Genomic DNA, 18,146 nt, shown 5'->3' on the forward strand with positions numbered 1-18,146 from the left:
GGTTTGTTTTCTATTGATGTAGCCCTAAGCAGAGACCTGCGCATATCACTTTCATGGAAAGGGGTTGCCAAGCTTCCAAAAAACTACTAGTTTCCTGAAATCTCAGCACACATTTTTACACCCAATCTTGATGACAATTTCAGGTAATGATCAGGACCCCAATACCACTTGGCTCACCAAATTTTGTTCTTCTAGGTTAAACCGTTCGTTGCCAGTAACAGTTTTAATTTTTAGGTTTCACTCTGTTTTCTCCTATATGGATACATGTAGTTGGAACTCTAAATCAAAGACGGTTTGAGCTAGCTCTTTGAAACTTGACACAATAAAGTAGTTCCAAGTTCTATCTCTATGGTTTGTTTCCTATTGATGTAGCCCTAAGCAGAGACTGGCGCAAATCACTTTCATGGAAAGGGGTTGCCAATCTTCCAAAAAACTACGAGTTTCCTGAAATCTCAGCACAAATTTTTTCACCCAATCTTGATGACACTTTCAGGTAATGTTCAGTACCCCAATCACACTTGGCTCAAAAAATTTCGTTCTTCTAGGTTAAACCGTTCGTTTTCAGTAACAGTTTTAATTTTTAGGTTTCACTCTGTTTTCCCCTATATGGATACATGTAGTTGGAACTCTAAATCCAACACGGTTTGTGCTAGCTCTTTGAAAGTTGACACAATAAAGTAGTTCCAAGTTCTATCTCTATGGTTTGTTTCCTATTGATGTAGCCCTAAGCAGACTGGCGCAAATCACTTTCATGGAAAGGGGTTGCCAAGATTCCAAAAAAATACGAGTTTCCTGAAATCTCAGCACACATTTTTTCACCCAATTTTAATGCACTTTCAGGTAATGATCAGAACCCCAATCCCAGTTGGCTCACCAAATTTCGTTCTTCTTGCTTAAACCGTTCGTTGGCAGTAACAGTTTTAATTTTTAGGTTTCACTCTGTTTCGCCTGTATGGATACATGTAGTTGGAACTCTCACTCAAACACGGTTTGTGCTAGCTCTTTGAAACATGACACAATAAAGTAGTTCCAAGTTCTATCTCTATGGTTTGTTTCCTATTGATGTAGCCCTAAGCAGAGACTGGCGCAAATCACTTTCATGGAAAGGGGTTGCCAAACTTCCAAAAAACTACCGGTTTCCTGAAATCTCACCACACATTTTTTCACCCAATTTTGATGACACTTTCATGTAATGATCAGTACCCCAATCCCACTTGGCTCACCAAATTTCGTTCTTCTAGGTTAAACCGTTCGTTGGCAGTAACAGTTTTAATTTTAGTTTTCACTCTGTTTTCGCCTATATGGATACCTGTATTTGGAACTCTAAATCAAACACGGTTTTTGCTAGCTCTTTGAAACTTGACACAATAAAGTAGTTCCAAGTTCTATCTCTATGGTTTGTTTCCTATTGATGTAGCCCTAAGCAGAGACTGGCGCAAATCACTTTCATGGAAAGGGGTTGCCAAGCTTCCAAAAAAATACGAGTTCCCTGAAATCTCAGCACACATTTTTTCACCCAATCTTGATGAAAATTTCAGGTAATGATCAGTACCCCAATCCCACTGGGCTCACCAAATTTCGTTCTTCTAGGTTAAACCGTTCGTTGGCAGTAACAGTTTTAATTTTTAGGTTTCACTCTGTTTTCGCCTATATGGATACATGTAGTTGGAACTCTAAATCCAACACCGTTTGTGCTAGCTCTTTGAACCTTGACACAATAAAGTAGTTGCAATTTCTATCTCTATGTTTTGTTTCCTATTGATGTAGCCCTAAGCAGAGACTGTCGCAAATCACTTTCATGGAACGGGGTTGCCAAGCTTCCAAAAAACTACGAGTTTCCTGAAATCTCAGCACACATTTTTTCACCCAATCTTGATGACACTTTCAGGTAATGATCAGTACCCCATTCCCACTTGGCTCACCAAATTTCGTTCTTCTAGGTTAAACCATTCGTTGGCAGTAACAGTTTAAATTTTTAGGTTTCACTCTATTTTTGCCTATATGGATACATGTAGTTGGAACTCTAAATCAAAGACGGTTTGTGCTAGCTCTTTGAAACTTCACACAACAACGTAGTTCCAAGTTCTATTTCTATGGTTTGTTTCCTATTGATGTAGCCCTAAGCAGAGACTGGCGCAAATCACTTTCATGGAAAGTGGTTGCCAAGCTTCCAAAAAACTACTAGTTTCCTGAAATCTCAGCACACATTTTTACACCCAATCTGGATCACACTTTCAGGTAATGATCAGTACCCCAATCCCACTTGGCTCACCAAATTTCGTTCTTCTAGTTTAAACCGTTCGTTGGCAGTAACAGTTTTAATTTTTAGGTTTCACTCTGTTTTCGCCTATATGGATACATGTAGTTGGAACTCTAAATCCAACACCGGTTGTGCTAGCTCTTTGAAACTTGACACAATAAAGTAGTTCCAAGTTCTATCTCTATGGTTTGTTTCCTATTGATGTAGCCCTAAGCAGAGACTGGGGCAAATCACTTTCATGGAAAGGGGTTGCCAAGCTTCCAAAAAACTACGAGTTTCCTGAAATCTCAGCACACATTTTTTCACCCAATCTTGATGAAAATTTCAGGTAATGATCAGTACCCCAATCCCACTGGGCTCACCAAATTTCGTTCTTCTAGGTTAAACCGTTCGTTGGCAGTAACAGTTTTAATTTTTAGGTTTCACTCTGTTTTCGCCTATATGGATACATGTAGTTGGAACTCTAAATCCAACACCGTTTGTGCTAGCTCTTTGAACCTTGACACAATAAAGTAGTTGCAATTTCTATCTCTATGTTTTGTTTCCTATTGATGTAGCCCTAAGCAGAGACTGGCGCAAATCACTTTCATGGAAAGGGGTTGCCAAGCTTCCAAAAAACTACGAGTTTCCTGAAATCTCAGCACACATTTTTTCACCCAATCTTGATGACACTTTCAGGTAATGATCAGTACCCCATTCCCACTTGGCTCACCAAATTTCGTTCTTCTAGGTTAAACCATTCGTTGGCAGTAACAGTTTAAATTTTTAGGTTTCACTCTGTTTTCGCCTATATGGATACATGTAGTTGGAACTCTAAATCAAAGACGGTTTGTGCTAGCTCTTTGAAACTTCACACAACAACGTAGTTCCAAGTTCTATTTCTATGGTTTGTTTCCTATTGATGTAGCCCTAAGCAGAGACTGGCGCAAATCACTTTCATGGAAAGTGGTTGCCAAGCTTCCAAAAAACTACTAGTTTCCTGAAATCTCAGCACACATTTTTACACCCAATCTGGAACACACTTTCAGGTAATGATCAGTACCCCAATCCCACTTGGCTCACCAAATTTCGTTCTTCTAGTTTAAACCGTTCGTTGGCAGTAACAGTTTTAATTTTTAGGTTTCACTCTGTTTTCGCCTATATGGATACATGTAGTTGGAACTCTAAATCCAACACCGGTTGTGCTAGCTCTTTGAAACTTGACACAATAAAGTAGTTCCAAGTTCTATCTCTATGGTTTGTTTCCTATTGATGTAGCCCTAAGCAGAGACTGGCGCAAATCACTTTCATGGAAAGGGGTTGCCAAGCTTCCAAAAAACTACGAGTTTCCTGAAATCTCAGCACACATTTTTTCACCCAATCTTGATGAAAATTTCAGGTAATGATCAGTACCCCAATCCCACTGGGCTCACCAAATTTCGTTCTTCTAGGTTAAACCGTTCGTTGGCAGTAACAGTTTTAATTTTTAGGTTTCACTCTGTTTTCGCCTATATGGATACATGTAGTTGGAACTCTAAATCCAACACCGTTTGTGCTAGCTCTTTGAACCTTGACACAATAAAGTAGTTGCAATTTCTATCTCTATGTTTTGTTTCCTATTGATGTAGCCCTAAGCAGAGACTGGCGCAAATCACTTTCATGGAAAGGGGTTGCCAAGCTTCCAAAAAACTACGAGTTTCCTGAAATCTCAGCACACATTTTTTCACCCAATCTTGATGACACTTTCAGGTAATGATCAGTACCCCATTCCCACTTGGCTCACCAAATTTCGTTCTTCTAGGTTAAACCGTTCGTTGGCAGTAACAGTTTAAATTTTTAGGTTTCACTCTGTTTTCGCCTATATGGATACATGTAGTTGGAACTCTAAATCAAAGACGGTTTGTGCTACCTCTTTGAAACTTCACACAACAACGTAGTTCCAAGTTCTATTTCTATGGTTTGTTTCCTATTGATGTAGCCCTAAGCAGAGACTGGCGCAAATCACTTTCATGGAAAGTGGTTGCCAAGCTTCCAAAAAACTACTAGTTTCCTGAAATCTCCGCACATATTTTTACACCCAATCTGGATCACACTTTCAGGTAATGATCAGTACCCCAATCCCACTTGGCTCACCAAATTTCGTTCTTCTAGTTTAAACCGTTCGTTGGCAGTAACAGTTTTAATTTTTAGGTTTCACTCTGTTTTCGCCTATATGGATACATGTAGTTGGAACTCTAAATCCAACACCGTTTGTGCTAGCTCTTTGAAACTTGATACAATAAAGTAGTTGCAATTTCTATCTCTATGGTTTGTTTTCTATTGATGTAGCCCTAAGCAGAGACCTGCGCATATCACTTTCATGGAAAGGGGTTGCCAAGCTTCCAAAAAACTACTAGTTTCCTGAAATCTCAGCACACATTTTTACACCCAATCTTGATGACAATTTCAGGTAATGATCAGGACCCCAATCCCACTTGGCTCACCAAATTTTGTTCTTCTAGGTTAAACCGTTCGTTGCCAGTAACAGTTTTAATTTTTAGGTTTCACTCTGTTTTCTCCTATATGGATACATGTAGTTGGAACTCTAAATCAAAGACGGTTTGAGCTAGCTCTTTGAAACTTGACACAATAAAGTAGTTCCAAGTTCTATCTCTATGGTTTGTTTCCTATTGATGTAGCCCTAAGCAGAGACTGGCGCAAATCACTTTCATGGAAAGGGGTTGCCAATCTTCCAAAAAACTACGAGTTTCCTGAAATCTCAGCACAAATTTTTTCACCCAATCTTGATGACACTTTCAGGTAATGTTCAGTACCCCAATCACACTTGGCTCAAAAAATTTCGTTCTTCTAGGTTAAACCGTTCGTTTTCAGTAACAGATTTAATTTTTAGGTTTCACTCTGTTTTCCCCTATATGGATACATGTAGTTGGAACTCTAAATCCAACACGGTTTGTGCTAGCTCTTTGAAAGTTGACACAATAAAGTAGTTCCAAGTTCTATCTCTATGGTTTGTTTCCTATTGATGTAGCCCTAAGCAGACTGGCGCAAATCACTTTCATGGAAAGGGGTTGCCAAGATTCCAAAAAAATACGAGTTTCCTGAAATCTCAGCACACATTTTTTCACCCAATTTTAATGCACTTTCAGGTAATGATCAGAACCCCAATCCCAGATGGCTCACCAAATTTCATTCTTCTTGCTTAAACCGTTCGTTGGCAGTAACAGTTTTAATTTTTAGGTTTCACTCTGTTTCGCCTGTATGGATACATGTAGTTGGAACTCTCAATCAAACACGGTTTGTGCTAGCTCTTTGAAACATGACACAATAAAGTAGTTCCAAGTTCTATCTCTATGGTTTGTTTCCTATTGATGTAGCCCTAAGCAGAGACTGGCGCAAATCACTTTCATGGAAAGGGGTTGCCAAACTTCCAAAAAACTACGAGTTTCCTGAAATCTCAGCACACATTTTTTCACCCAATCTTGATGAAAATTTCAGGTAATGATCAGTACCCCAATCCCACTGGGCTCACCAAATTTCGTTCTTCTAGGTTAAACCGTTCGTTGGCAGTAACAGTTTTAATTTTTAGGTTTCACTCTGTTTTCGCCTATATGGATACATGTAGTTGGAACTCTAAATCCAACACCGTTTGTGCTAGCTCTTTGAACCTTGACACAATAAAGTAGTTGCAATTTCTATCTCTCTGTTTTGTTTCCTATTGATGTAGCCCTAAGCAGAGACTGGCGCAAATCACTTTCATGGAAAGGGGTTGCCAAGCTTCCAAAAAACTACGAGTTTCCTGAAATCTCAGCACACATTTTTTCACCCAATCTTGATGACACTTTCAGGTAATGATCAGTACCCCATTCCCACTTGGCTCACCAAATTTCGTTCTTCTAGGTTAAACCGTTCGTTGGCAGTAACAGTTTAAATTTTTAGGTTTCACTCTGTTTTCGCCTATATGGATACATGTAGTTGGAACTCTAAATCAAAGACGGTTTGTGCTAGCTCTTTGAAACTTCACACAACAACGTAGTTCCAAGTTCTATTTCTATGGTTTGTTTCCTATTGATGTAGCCCTTAGCAGAGACTGGCGCAAATCACTTTCATGGAAAGTGGTTGCCAAGCTTCCAAAAAACTACTAGTTTCCTGAAATCTCAGCACACATTTTTACACCCAATCTGGATCACACTTTCAGGTAATGATCAGTACCCCAATCCCACTTGGCTCACCAAATTTCGTTCTTCTAGTTTAAACCGTTCGTTGGCAGTAACAGTTTTAATTTTTAGGTTTCACTCTGTTTTCGCCTATATGGATACATGTAGTTGGAACTCTAAATCCAACACCGGTTGTGCTAGCTCTTTGAAACTTGACACAATAAAGTAGTTCCAAGTTCTATCTCTATGGTTTGTTTCCTATTGATGTAGCCCTAAGCAGAGACTGGCGCAAATCACTTTCATGGAAAGGGGTTGCCAAGCTTCCAAAAAACTACGAGTTTCCTGAAATCTCAGCACACATTTTTTCACCCAATCTTGATGAAAGTTTCAGGTAATGATCAGTACCCCATTCCCACTTGGCTCACCAAATTTCGTTCTTCTAGGTTAAACCGTTCGTTGGCAGTAACAGTTTAAATTTTTAGGTTTCACTCTGTTTTCGCCTATATGGATACATGTAGTTGGAACTCTAAATCCAACACCGTTTGTGCTAGCTCTTTGAACCTTGACACAATAAAGTAGTTGCAATTTCTATCTCTATGTTTTGTTTCCTATTGATGTAGCCCTAAGCAGAGACTGGCGCAAATCACTTTCATGGAAAGGGGTTGCCAAGCTTCCAAAAAACTACGAGTTTCCTGAAATCTCAGCACACATTTTTTCACCCAATCTTGATGACACTTTCAGGTAATGATCAGTACCCCATTCCCACTTGGCTCACCAAATTTCGTTCTTCTAGGTTAAACCGTTCGTTGGCAGTAACAGTTTAAATTTTTAGGTTTCACTCTGTTTTCGCCTATATGGATACATGTATTTGGAACTCTAAATCAAAGACGGTTTGTGCTACCTCTTTGAAACTTCACACAACAACGTAGTTCCAAGTTCTATTTCTATGGTTTGTTTCCTATTGATGTAGCCCTAAGCAGAGACTGGCGCAAATCACTTTCATGGAAAGTGGTTGCCAAGCTTCCAAAAAACTACTAGTTTCCTGAAATCTCAGCACACATTTTTACACCCAATCTGGATCACACTTTCAGGTAATGATCAGTACCCCAATCCCACTTGGCTCACCAAATTTCGTTCTTCTAGTTTAAACCGTTCGTTGGCAGTAACAGTTTTAATTTTTAGGTTTCACTCTGTTTTTGCCTATATGGATACATGTAGTTGGAACTCTAAATCCAACACCGGTTGTGCTAGCTCTTTGAAACTTGACACAATAAAGTAGTTCCAAGTTCTATCTCTATGGTTTGTTTCCTATTGATGTAGCCCTAAGCAGAGACTGGCGCAAATCACTTTCATGGAAAGGGGTTGCCAAGCTTCCAAAAAACTACGAGTTTCCTGAAATCTCAGCACACATTTTTTCACCCAATCTTGATGAAAATTTCAGGTAATGATCAGTACCCCAATCCCACTGGGCTCACCAAATTTCGTTCTTCTAGGTTAAACCGTTAGTTGGCAGTAACAGTTTTAATTTTTAGGTTTCACTCTGTTTTCGCCCATATGGATACATGTAGTTGGAACTCTAAATCCAACACCGTTTGTGCTAGCTCTTTGAACCTTGACACAATAAAGTAGTTGCAATTTCTATCTCTATGTTTTGTTTCCTATTGATGTAGCCCTAAGCAGAGACTGGCGCAAATCACTTTCATGGAAAGGGGTTGCCAAGCTTCCAAAAAACTACGAGTTTCCTGAAATCTCAGCACACATTTTTTCACCCAATCTTGATGACACTTTCAGGTAATGATCAGTACCCCATTCCCACTTGGCTCACCAAATTTCGTTCTTCTAGGTTAAACCGTTCGTTGGCAGTAACAGTTTAAATTTTTAGGTTTCACTCTGTTTTCGCCTATATGGATACATGTAGTTGGAACTCTAAATCAAAGACGGTTTGTGCTACCTCTTTGAAACTTCACACAACAACGTAGTTCCAAGTTCTATTTCTATGGTTTGTTTCCTATTGATGTAGCCCTAAGCAGAGACTGGCGCAAATCACTTTCATGGAAAGTGGTTGCCAAGCTTCCAAAAAACTACTAGTTTCCTGAAATCTCAGCACACATTTTTACACCCAATCTGGATCACACTTTCAGGTAATGATCAGTACCCCAATCCCACTTGGCTCACCAAATTTCGTTCTTCTAGTTTAAACCGTTCGTTGGCAGTAACAGTTTTAATTTTTAGGTTTCACTCTGTTTTCGCCTATATGGATACATGTAGTTGGAACTCTAAATCCAACACCGTTTGTGCTAGCTCTTTGAACCTTGACACAATAAAGTAGTTGCAATTTCTATCTCTATGTTTTGTTTCCTATTGATGTAGCCCTAAGCAGAGACTGGCGCAAATCACTTTCATGGAAAGGGGTTGCCAAGCTTCCAAAAAACTACGAGTTTCCTGAAATCTCAGCACACATTTTTTCACCCAATCTTGATGACACTTTCAGGTAATGATCAGTACCCCATTCCCACTTGGCTCACCAAATTTCGTTCTTCTAGGTTAAACCGTTCGTTGGCAGTAACAGTTTAAATTTTTAGGTTTCACTCTGTTTTCGCCTATATGGATACATGTATTTGGAACTCTAAATCAAAGACGGTTTGTGCTAGCTCTTTGAAACTTCACACAACAACGTAGTTCCAAGTTCTATTTCTATGGTTTGTTTCCTATTGATGTAGCCCTAAGCAGAGACTGGCGCAAATCACTTTCATGGAAAGTGGTTGCCAAGCTTCCAAAAAACTACTAGTTTCCTGAAATCTCAGCACACATTTTTACACCCAATCTGGATCACACTTTCAGGTAATGATCAGTACCCCAATCCCACTTGGCTCACCAAATTTCGTACTTCTAGTTTAAACCGTTCGTTGGCAGTAACAGTTTTAATTTTTAGGTTTCACTCTGTTTTTGCCTATATGGATACATGTAGTTGGAACTCTAAATCCAACACCGGTTGTGCTAGCTCTTTGAAACTTGACACAATAAAGTAGTTCCAAGTTCTATCTCTATGGTTTGTTTCCTATTGATGTAGCCCTAAGCAGAGACTGGCGCAAATCACTTTCATGGAAAGGGGTTGCCAAGCTTCCAAAAAACTACGAGTTTCCTGAAATCTCAGCACACATTTTTTCACCCAATCTTGATGAAAATTTCAGGTAATGATCAGTACCCCAATCCCACTGGGCTCACCAAATTTCGTTCTTCTAGGTTAAACCGTTAGTTGGCAGTAACAGTTTTAATTTTTAGGTTTCACTCTGTTTTCGCCCATATGGATACATGCAGTTGGAACTCTAAATCCAACACCGTTTGTGCTAGCTCTTTGAACCTTGACACAATAAAGTAGTTGCAATTTCTATCTCTATGTTTTGTTTCCTATTGATGTAGCCCTAAGCAGAGACTGGCGCAAATCACTTTCATGGAAAGGGGTTGCCAAGCTTCCAAAAAACTACGAGTTTCCTGAAATCTCAGCACACATTTTTTCACCCAATCTTGATGACACTTTCAGGTAATGATCAGTACCCCATTCCCACTTGGCTCACCAAATTTCGTTCTTCTAGGTTAAACCGTTCGTTGGCAGTAACAGTTTAAATTTTTAGGTTTCACTCTGTTTTCGCCTATATGGATACATGTAGTTGGAACTCTAAATCAAAGACGGTTTGTGCTACCTCTTTGAAACTTCACACAACAACGTAGTTCCAAGTTCTATTTCTATGGTTTGTTTCCTATTGATGTAGCCCTAAGCAGAGACTGGCGCAAATCACTTTCATGGAAAGTGGTTGCCAAGCTTCCAAAAAACTACTAGTTTCCTGAAATCTCAGCACACATTTTTACACCCAATCTGGATCACACTTTCAGGTAATGATCAGTACCCCAATCCCACTTGGCTCACCAAATTTCGTTCTTCTAGTTTAAACCGTTCGTTGGCAGTAACAGTTTTAATTTTTAGGTTTCACTCTGTTTTCGCCTATATGGATACATGTAGTTGGAACTCTAAATCCAACACCGTTTGTGCTAGCTCTTTGAACCTTGACACAATAAAGTAGTTGCAATTTCTATCTCTATGTTTTGTTTCCTATTGATGTAGCCCTAAGCAGAGACTGGCGCAAATCACTTTCATGGAAAGGGGTTGCCAAGCTTCCAAAAAACTACGAGTTTCCTGAAATCTCAGCACACATTTTTTCACCCAATCTTGATGACACTTTCAGGTAATGATCAGTACCCCATTCCCACTTGGCTCACCAAATTTCGTTCTTCTAGGTTAAACCGTTCGTTGGCAGTAACAGTTTAAATTTTTAGGTTTCACTCTGTTTTCGCCTATATGGATACATGTATTTGGAACTCTAAATCAAAGACGGTTTGTGCTAGCTCTTTGAAACTTCACACAACAACGTAGTTCCAAGTTCTATTTCTATGGTTTGTTTCCTATTGATGTAGCCCTAAGCAGAGACTGGCGCAAATCACTTTCATGGAAAGTGGTTGCCAAGCTTCCAAAAAACTACTAGTTTCCTGAAATCTCAGCACACATTTTTACACCCAATCTGGATCACACTTTCAGGTAATGATCAGTACCCCAATCCCACTTGGCTCACCAAATTTCGTTCTTCTAGGTTAAACCGTTCGTTGGCAGTAACAGTTTTAATTTTTAGGTTTCACTCTGTTTTCGCCTATATGGATACATGTAGTTGGAACTCTAAATCCAACACCGGTTGTGCTAGCTCTTTGAAACTTGATACAATAAAGTAGTTCCAAGTTCTATCTCTATGGTTTGTTTCCTATTGATGTAGCCCTAAGCAGAGACTGGCGCAAATCACTTTCATGGAAAGGGGTTGCCAATCTTCCAAAAAACTACGAGTTTCCTGAAATCTCAGCACAAATTTTTTCACCCAATCTTGATGACACTTTCAGGTAATGTTCAGTACCCCAATCACACTTGGCTCAAAAAATTTCGTTCTTCTAGGTTAAACCGTTCGTTTTCAGTAACAGTTTTAATTTTTAGGTTTCACTCTGTTTTCCCCTATATGGATACATGTAGTTGGAACTCTAAATCCAACACGGTTTGTGCTAGCTCTTTGAAAGTTGACACAATAAAGTAGTTCCAAGTTCTATCTCTATGGTTTGTTTCCTATTGATGTAGCCCTAAGCAGAGACTGGCGCAAATCACTTTAATGGACAGGGGTTGCCAAGCTTCCAAAAACTACGAGTTTCCTGAAATCTCAGCAAACATTTTTTCACCCAATCTTCATTACACTTTCAGGTAATGATCAGTACCCCAAAACCACTTGGCTCACCAAATTTCGTTCTTCTAGGTTAAAACGGTCGTTGGCAGTAACAGTTTTAATTTTTAGGTTTCACTCTGTTTTCTGTATATGGATACATGTCGTTGGAACTCTAAATCAAACACGGTTTTTGCTAGCTCTTTGAAACTTGACATAATGAAGGAGATCCAAGTTCTATCTCTTTGGATTGTTTCCTATTGATATAGCCCTAAGCAGAGACTGGCGCAAATCACTTTCATGGAAAGGGGTTGCCAAGCTTCCAAAAAACTACGAGTTTCCTGAAATCTCAGTACACCTTTTTTCACCCAATCTTGATGACACTTTCAGGTAATGATCAGTAGCCCAATCCAACTTGGCTCACCAAATTTCGTTCTTCTAGGTTAAACCGTTCGCTGGCAGTAACAGTTTTAATTTTTAGGTTTCACTCTGTTTTCTCCTATATGGATACATGTAGTTGGAACTCTAAATCAAACACGGTTTTTGCTAGCTCTTTGAAACTTGACACAATAAAGTAGTTCCAAGTTCTATCTCTATGGTTTGTTTCCTATCGATGTAGCCCTAAGCAGAGACTGGCGCAAATCACTTTCATGGAAAGGGGTTGCCAATCTTCCAAAATAATACGAGTTTCCTGAAATCAGAGCACACATTTTTTCACACAATCTTGATGACACTATCAGGTAATGATCAGTACCCCAATCCCACTTGGCTCACCAAATTTCGTTCTTCTAGGTTAAACCGTTCGCTGGCAGTAACAGTTTTAATTTTTAGGTTTCACTCTGTTTTCTCCTATATGGATACATGTAGTTGGAACTCTAAATCAAAGACGGTTTTTGCTAGCTCTTTGAAACTTGACACAATAAAGTAGTTCCAAGTTCTATCTCTATGGTTTGTTTCCTATTGATGTAGCCCTAAGCAGAGACTGGCGCAAATCACTTTCATGGAAAGGGGTTGCCAAGCTTCCAAAAAACTACGAGTTTCCTGAAATCTCAGCACACATTTTTTCACCCAATCTTGATGACACTTTCAGGTAATGATCAGTACCCCAATCCCACTGGGCTCACCAAATTTCGTTCTTCTAGGTTAAACCATTCGTTGGCAGTAACAGTTTTAATTTTTAGGTTTCACTCTGTTTTCGCCTATATGGATACATGTAGTTGGAACTCTAAATCCAACACCGTTTGTGCTAGCTCTTTGAACCTTGACACAATAAATTAGTTGCAATTTCTATCTCTATGTTTTGTTTCCTATTGATGTAGCCCTAAGCAGAGACTGGCGCAAATCACTTTCATGGAAAGGGGTTGCCAAGCTTCCAAAAAACTACGAGTTTCCTGAAATCTCAGCACACATTTTTTCACCCAATCTTGATGACACTTTCAGGTAATGATCAGTACCCCATTCCCACTTGGCTCACCAAATTTCGTTCTTCTAGGTTAAACCGTTCGTTGGCAGTAACAGTTTAAATTTTTAGGTTTCACTCTGTTTTCGCCTATATGGATACATGTATTTGGAACTCTAAATCAAAGACGGTTTGTGCTAGCTCTTTGAAACTTCACACAACAACGTAGTTCCAAATTCTATTTCTATGGTTTGTTTCCTATTGATGTAGCCCTAAGCAGAGACTGGCGCAAATCACTTTCATGGAAAGTGGTTGCCAAGCTTCCAAAAAACTACTAGTTTCCTGAAATCTCAGCACACATTTTTACACCCAATCTGGATCACACTTTCAGGTAATGATCAGTACCCCAATCCCACTTGGCTCACCAAATTTCGTTCTTCTAGTTTAAACCGTTCGTTGGCAGTAACAGTTTTAATTTTTAGGTTTCACTCTGTTTTCGCCTATATGGATACATGTAGTTGGAACTCTAAATCCAACACCGGTTGTGCTAGCTCTTTGAAACTTGATACAATAAAGTAGTTCCAAGTTCTATCTCTATGGTTTGTTTCCTATTGATGTAGCCCTAAGCAGAGACTGGCGCAAATCACTTTCATGGAAAGGGGTTGCCAATCTTCCAAAAAACTACGAGTTTCCTGAAATCTCAGCACAAATTTTTTCACCCAATCTTGATGACACTTTCAGGTAATGTTCAGTACCCCAATCACACTTGGCTCAAAAAATTTCTTTCTTCTAGGTTAAACCGTTCGTTTTCAGTAACAGTTTTAATTTTTAGGTTTCACTCTGTTTTCCCCTATATGGATACATGTAGTTGGAACTCTAAATCCAACACGGTTTGTGCTAGCTCTTTGAAAGTTGACACAATAAAGTAGTTCCAAGTTCTATCTCTATGGTTTGTTTCCTATTGATGTAGCCCTAAGCAGAGACTGGCGCAAATCACTTTAATGGACAGGGGTTGCCAAGCTTCCAAAAACTACGAGTTTCCTGAAATCTCAGCAAACATTTTTTCACCCAATCTTCATTACACTTTCAGGTAATGATCAGTACCCCAAAACCACTTGGCTCACCAAATTTCGTTCTTCTAGGTTAAAACGGTCGTTGGCAGTAACAGTTTTAATTTTTAGGTTTCACTCTGTTTTCTGCTATATGGATACATGTCGTTGGAACTCTAAATCAAACACGGTTTTTGCTAGCTCTTTGAAACTTGACATAATGAAGGAGATCCAAGTTCTATCTCTTTGGATTGTTTCCTATTGATATAGCCATAAGCAGAGACTGGCGCAAATCACTTTCATGGAAAGGGGTTGCCAAGCTTCCAAAAAACTACGAGTTTCCTGAAATCTCAGTACACCTTTTTTCACCCAATCTTGATGACACTTTCAGGTAATGATCAGTAGCCCAATCCAACTTGGCTCACCAAATTTCGTTCTTCTAGGTTAAACCGTTCGCTGGCAGTAACAGTTTTAATTTTTAGGTTTCACTCTGTTTTCTCCTATATGGATACATGTAGTTGGAACTCTAAATCAAACACGGTTTTTGCTAGCTCTTTGAAACTTGACACAATAAAGTAGTTCCAAGTTCTATCTCTATGGTTTGTTTCCTATCGATGTAGCCCTAAGCAGAGACTGGCGCAAATCACTTTCATGGAAAGGGGTTGCCAATCTTCCAAAATAATACGAGTTTCCTGAAATCACAGCACACATTTTTTCACACAATCTTGATGACACTATCAGGTAATGATCAGTACCCCAATCCCACTTGGCTCACCAAATTTCGTTCTTCTAGGTTAAACCGTTCGCTGGCAGTAACAGTTTTAATTTTTAGGTTTCACTCTGTTTTCTCCTATATGGATACATGTAGTTGGAACTCTAAATCAAACACGGTTTTTGCTAGCTCTTTGAAACTTGACACAATAAAGTAGTTCCAAGTTCTATCTCTATGGTTTGTTTCCTATTGATGTAGCCCTAAGCAGAGACTGGCGCAAATCACTTTCATGGAAAGGGGTTGCCAATCTTCCAAAAAAATACGAGTTTCCTGAAATAACAGCACACATTTTTTCACCCAATCTTGATGACACTATCAGGTAATGATCAGTACCCCAATCCCACTTGGCTCACCAAATTTCGTTCTTGTAGGTTAAAACTTTCGTTGGCAGTAACAGTTTTAATTTTTAGGTTTCACTCTGTTTTCGCCTATATGGATACATGTAGTTGGAACTCTAAATCCAACACGGTTTGTGCTACCTCTTTGAAAATTGACACAATAAAGTAGTTCCAAGTTCTATCTCTATGGTTTGTTTCCTATTGATGTAGCCCTAAGCAGAGACTGGCGCAAATCACTTTTATGGAAAGGGGTTGCCAAGCTTCCAAAAAACTACGAGTTTCCTGAAATCTCAGCACATTTTTTTTCACCCAATCTTCATTACACTTTCAGGTAATGATCAGTACCCAAATCCCACTTGGCTCACCAAATTTCGTTCTTCTAGATTAAACCGTTCGTTGGCAGTAACAGTTTTAATTTTTAGGTTTCACTCTGTTTTCGCCTATATGGATACATGTAGTTGGAACTCTAAATCAAACACGGTTTTTGCTAGCTCTTTGAAACTTGACACAATAAAGTAGTTCCAAGTTCTATCTCTATGGTTTGTTTCCTATTGATGTAGCCCTAAGCAGAGACTGGCGCAAATCACTTTCATGGAAAGGGGTCCCAAGCTTCCAAAAAAATTACGTGTTTCCTGAAATCTCAGCACACATTTTTTCACCCAATCTTGATGAACATTTCAGTTAATGATCAATACCCCAATCCCACTGGGCTCACCAAATTTCGTTCTTCTAGGTTAAACCGTTCGTTGGCAGTAACAGTTTTAATTTTTAGGTTTCACTCTGTTTTCGCCTATATGGATACATGTAGTTGGAACTCTAAATCCAACACCGTTTGTGCTAGCTCTTTGAACCTTGACACAATAAAGTAGTTGCAATTTCTATCTCTATGTTTTGTTTCCTATTGATGTAGCCCTAAGCAGAGACTGGCGCAAATCACTTTCATGGAAAGGGGTTGCCAAGCTTCCAAAAAACTACGAGTTTCCTGAAATCTCAGCACACATTTTTTCACCCAATCTTGATGACACTTTCAGGTAATGATCAGTACCCCATTCCCACTTGGCTCACCAAATTTCGTTCTTCTAGGTTAAACCGTTCGTTGGCAGTAACAGTTTAAATTTTTAGGTTTCACTCTATTTTCGCCTATATGGATACATGTAGTTGGAACTCTAAATCAAAGACGGTTTGTGCTAGCTCTTTGAAACTTTACACAACAACGTAGTTCCAAGTTCTATTTCTATGGTTTGTTTCCTATTGATGTAGCCCTAAGCAGAGACTGGCGCAAATCACTTTCATGGAAAGTGGTTGCCAAGCTTCCAAAAAACTACTAGTTTCCTGAAATGTCAGCACACATTTTTACACCCAATATGGATCACACTTTCAGGTAATGATCAGTACCCCAATCCCACTTGGCTCACCAAATTTCGTTCTTCTAGTTTAAACCGTTCGTTGGCAGTAACAGTTTTAATTTTTAGGTTTCACTCTGTTTTCGCCTATATGGATACATGTAGTTGGAACTCTAAATCCAACACCGGTTGTGCTAGCTCTTTGAAACTTGACACAATAAAGTAGTTCCAAGTTCTATCTCTATGGTTTGTTTCCTATTGATGTAGCCCTAAGCAGAGACTGGCGCAAATCACTTTCATGGAAAGTGGTTGCCAAGCTTCCAAAAAACTACGAGTTTCCTGAAATCTCAGCACACATTTTTTCACCCAATCTTGATGAAAATTTCAGGTAATGATCAGTACCCCAATCCCACTGGGCTCACCAAATTTCGTTCTTCTAGGTTAAACCGTTCGTTGGCAGTAACAGTTTTAATTTTTAGGTTTCACTCTGTTTTCGCCTATATGGATACATGTAGTTGGAACTCTAAATCCAACACCGTTTGTGCTAGCTCTTTGAACCTTGAGACAATAAAGTAGTTGCAATTTCTATCTCTATGTTTTGTTTCCTATTGATGTAGCCCTAAGCAGAGACTGGCGCAAATCACTTTCATGGAAAGGTGTTGCCAAGCTTCCAAAAAACTACGAGTTTCCTGAAATCTCAGCACACATTTTTTCACCCAGTCTTGATGACACTTTCAGGTAATGATCAGGACCCCATTCCCACTTGGCTCACCAAATTTCGTTCTTCTAGGTTAAACCGTTCGTTGGCAGTAACAGTTTAAATTTTTAGGTTTCACTCTGTTTTCGCCTATATGGATACATGTAGTTGGAACTCTAAATCAAAGACGGTTTGTGCTAGCTCTTTGAAACTTCACACAACAACGTAGTTCCAAGTTCTATTTCTATGGTTTGTTTCCTATTGATGTAGCCCTAAGCAGAGACTGGCGCAAATCACTTTCATGGAAAGTGGTTGCCAAGCTTCCAAAAAACTACTAGTTTCCTGAAATCTCAGCACACATTTTTACACCCAATCTGGATCACACTTTCAGGTAATGATCAGTACCCCAATCCCACTTGGCTCACCAAATTTCGTTCTTCTAGTTTAAACCGTTCGTTGGCAGTAACAGTTTTAATTTTTAGGTTTCACTCTGTTTTCGCCTATATGGATACATGTAGTTGGAACTCTAAATCCAACACCGGTTGTGCTAGCTCTTTGAAACTTGACACAATAAAGTAGTTCCAAGTTCTATCTCTATGGTTTGTTTCCTATTGATGTAGCCCTAAGCAGAGACTGGCGCAAACCACTTTCATGGAAAGGGGTTGCCAAGCTTCCAAAAAACTACGAGTTTCCTGAAATCTCAGCACACATTTTTTCACCCAATCTTGATGAAAATTTCAGGTAATGATCAGTACCCCAATCCCACTGGGCTCACCAAATTTCGTTCTTCTAGGTTAAACCTTTCGTTGGCAGTAACAGTTTTAATTTTTAGGTTTCACTCTGTTTTCGCCTATATGGATACATGTAGTTGGAACTCTAAATCCAACACCGTTTGTGCTAGCTCTT

The sequence above is a fragment of the Spermophilus citellus genome (genome assembly GCF_964194105.1).
Source record: "Spermophilus citellus genome assembly, chromosome: 16".
In the NCBI taxonomy this organism is placed as follows: domain Eukaryota; kingdom Metazoa; phylum Chordata; class Mammalia; order Rodentia; family Sciuridae; genus Spermophilus; species Spermophilus citellus.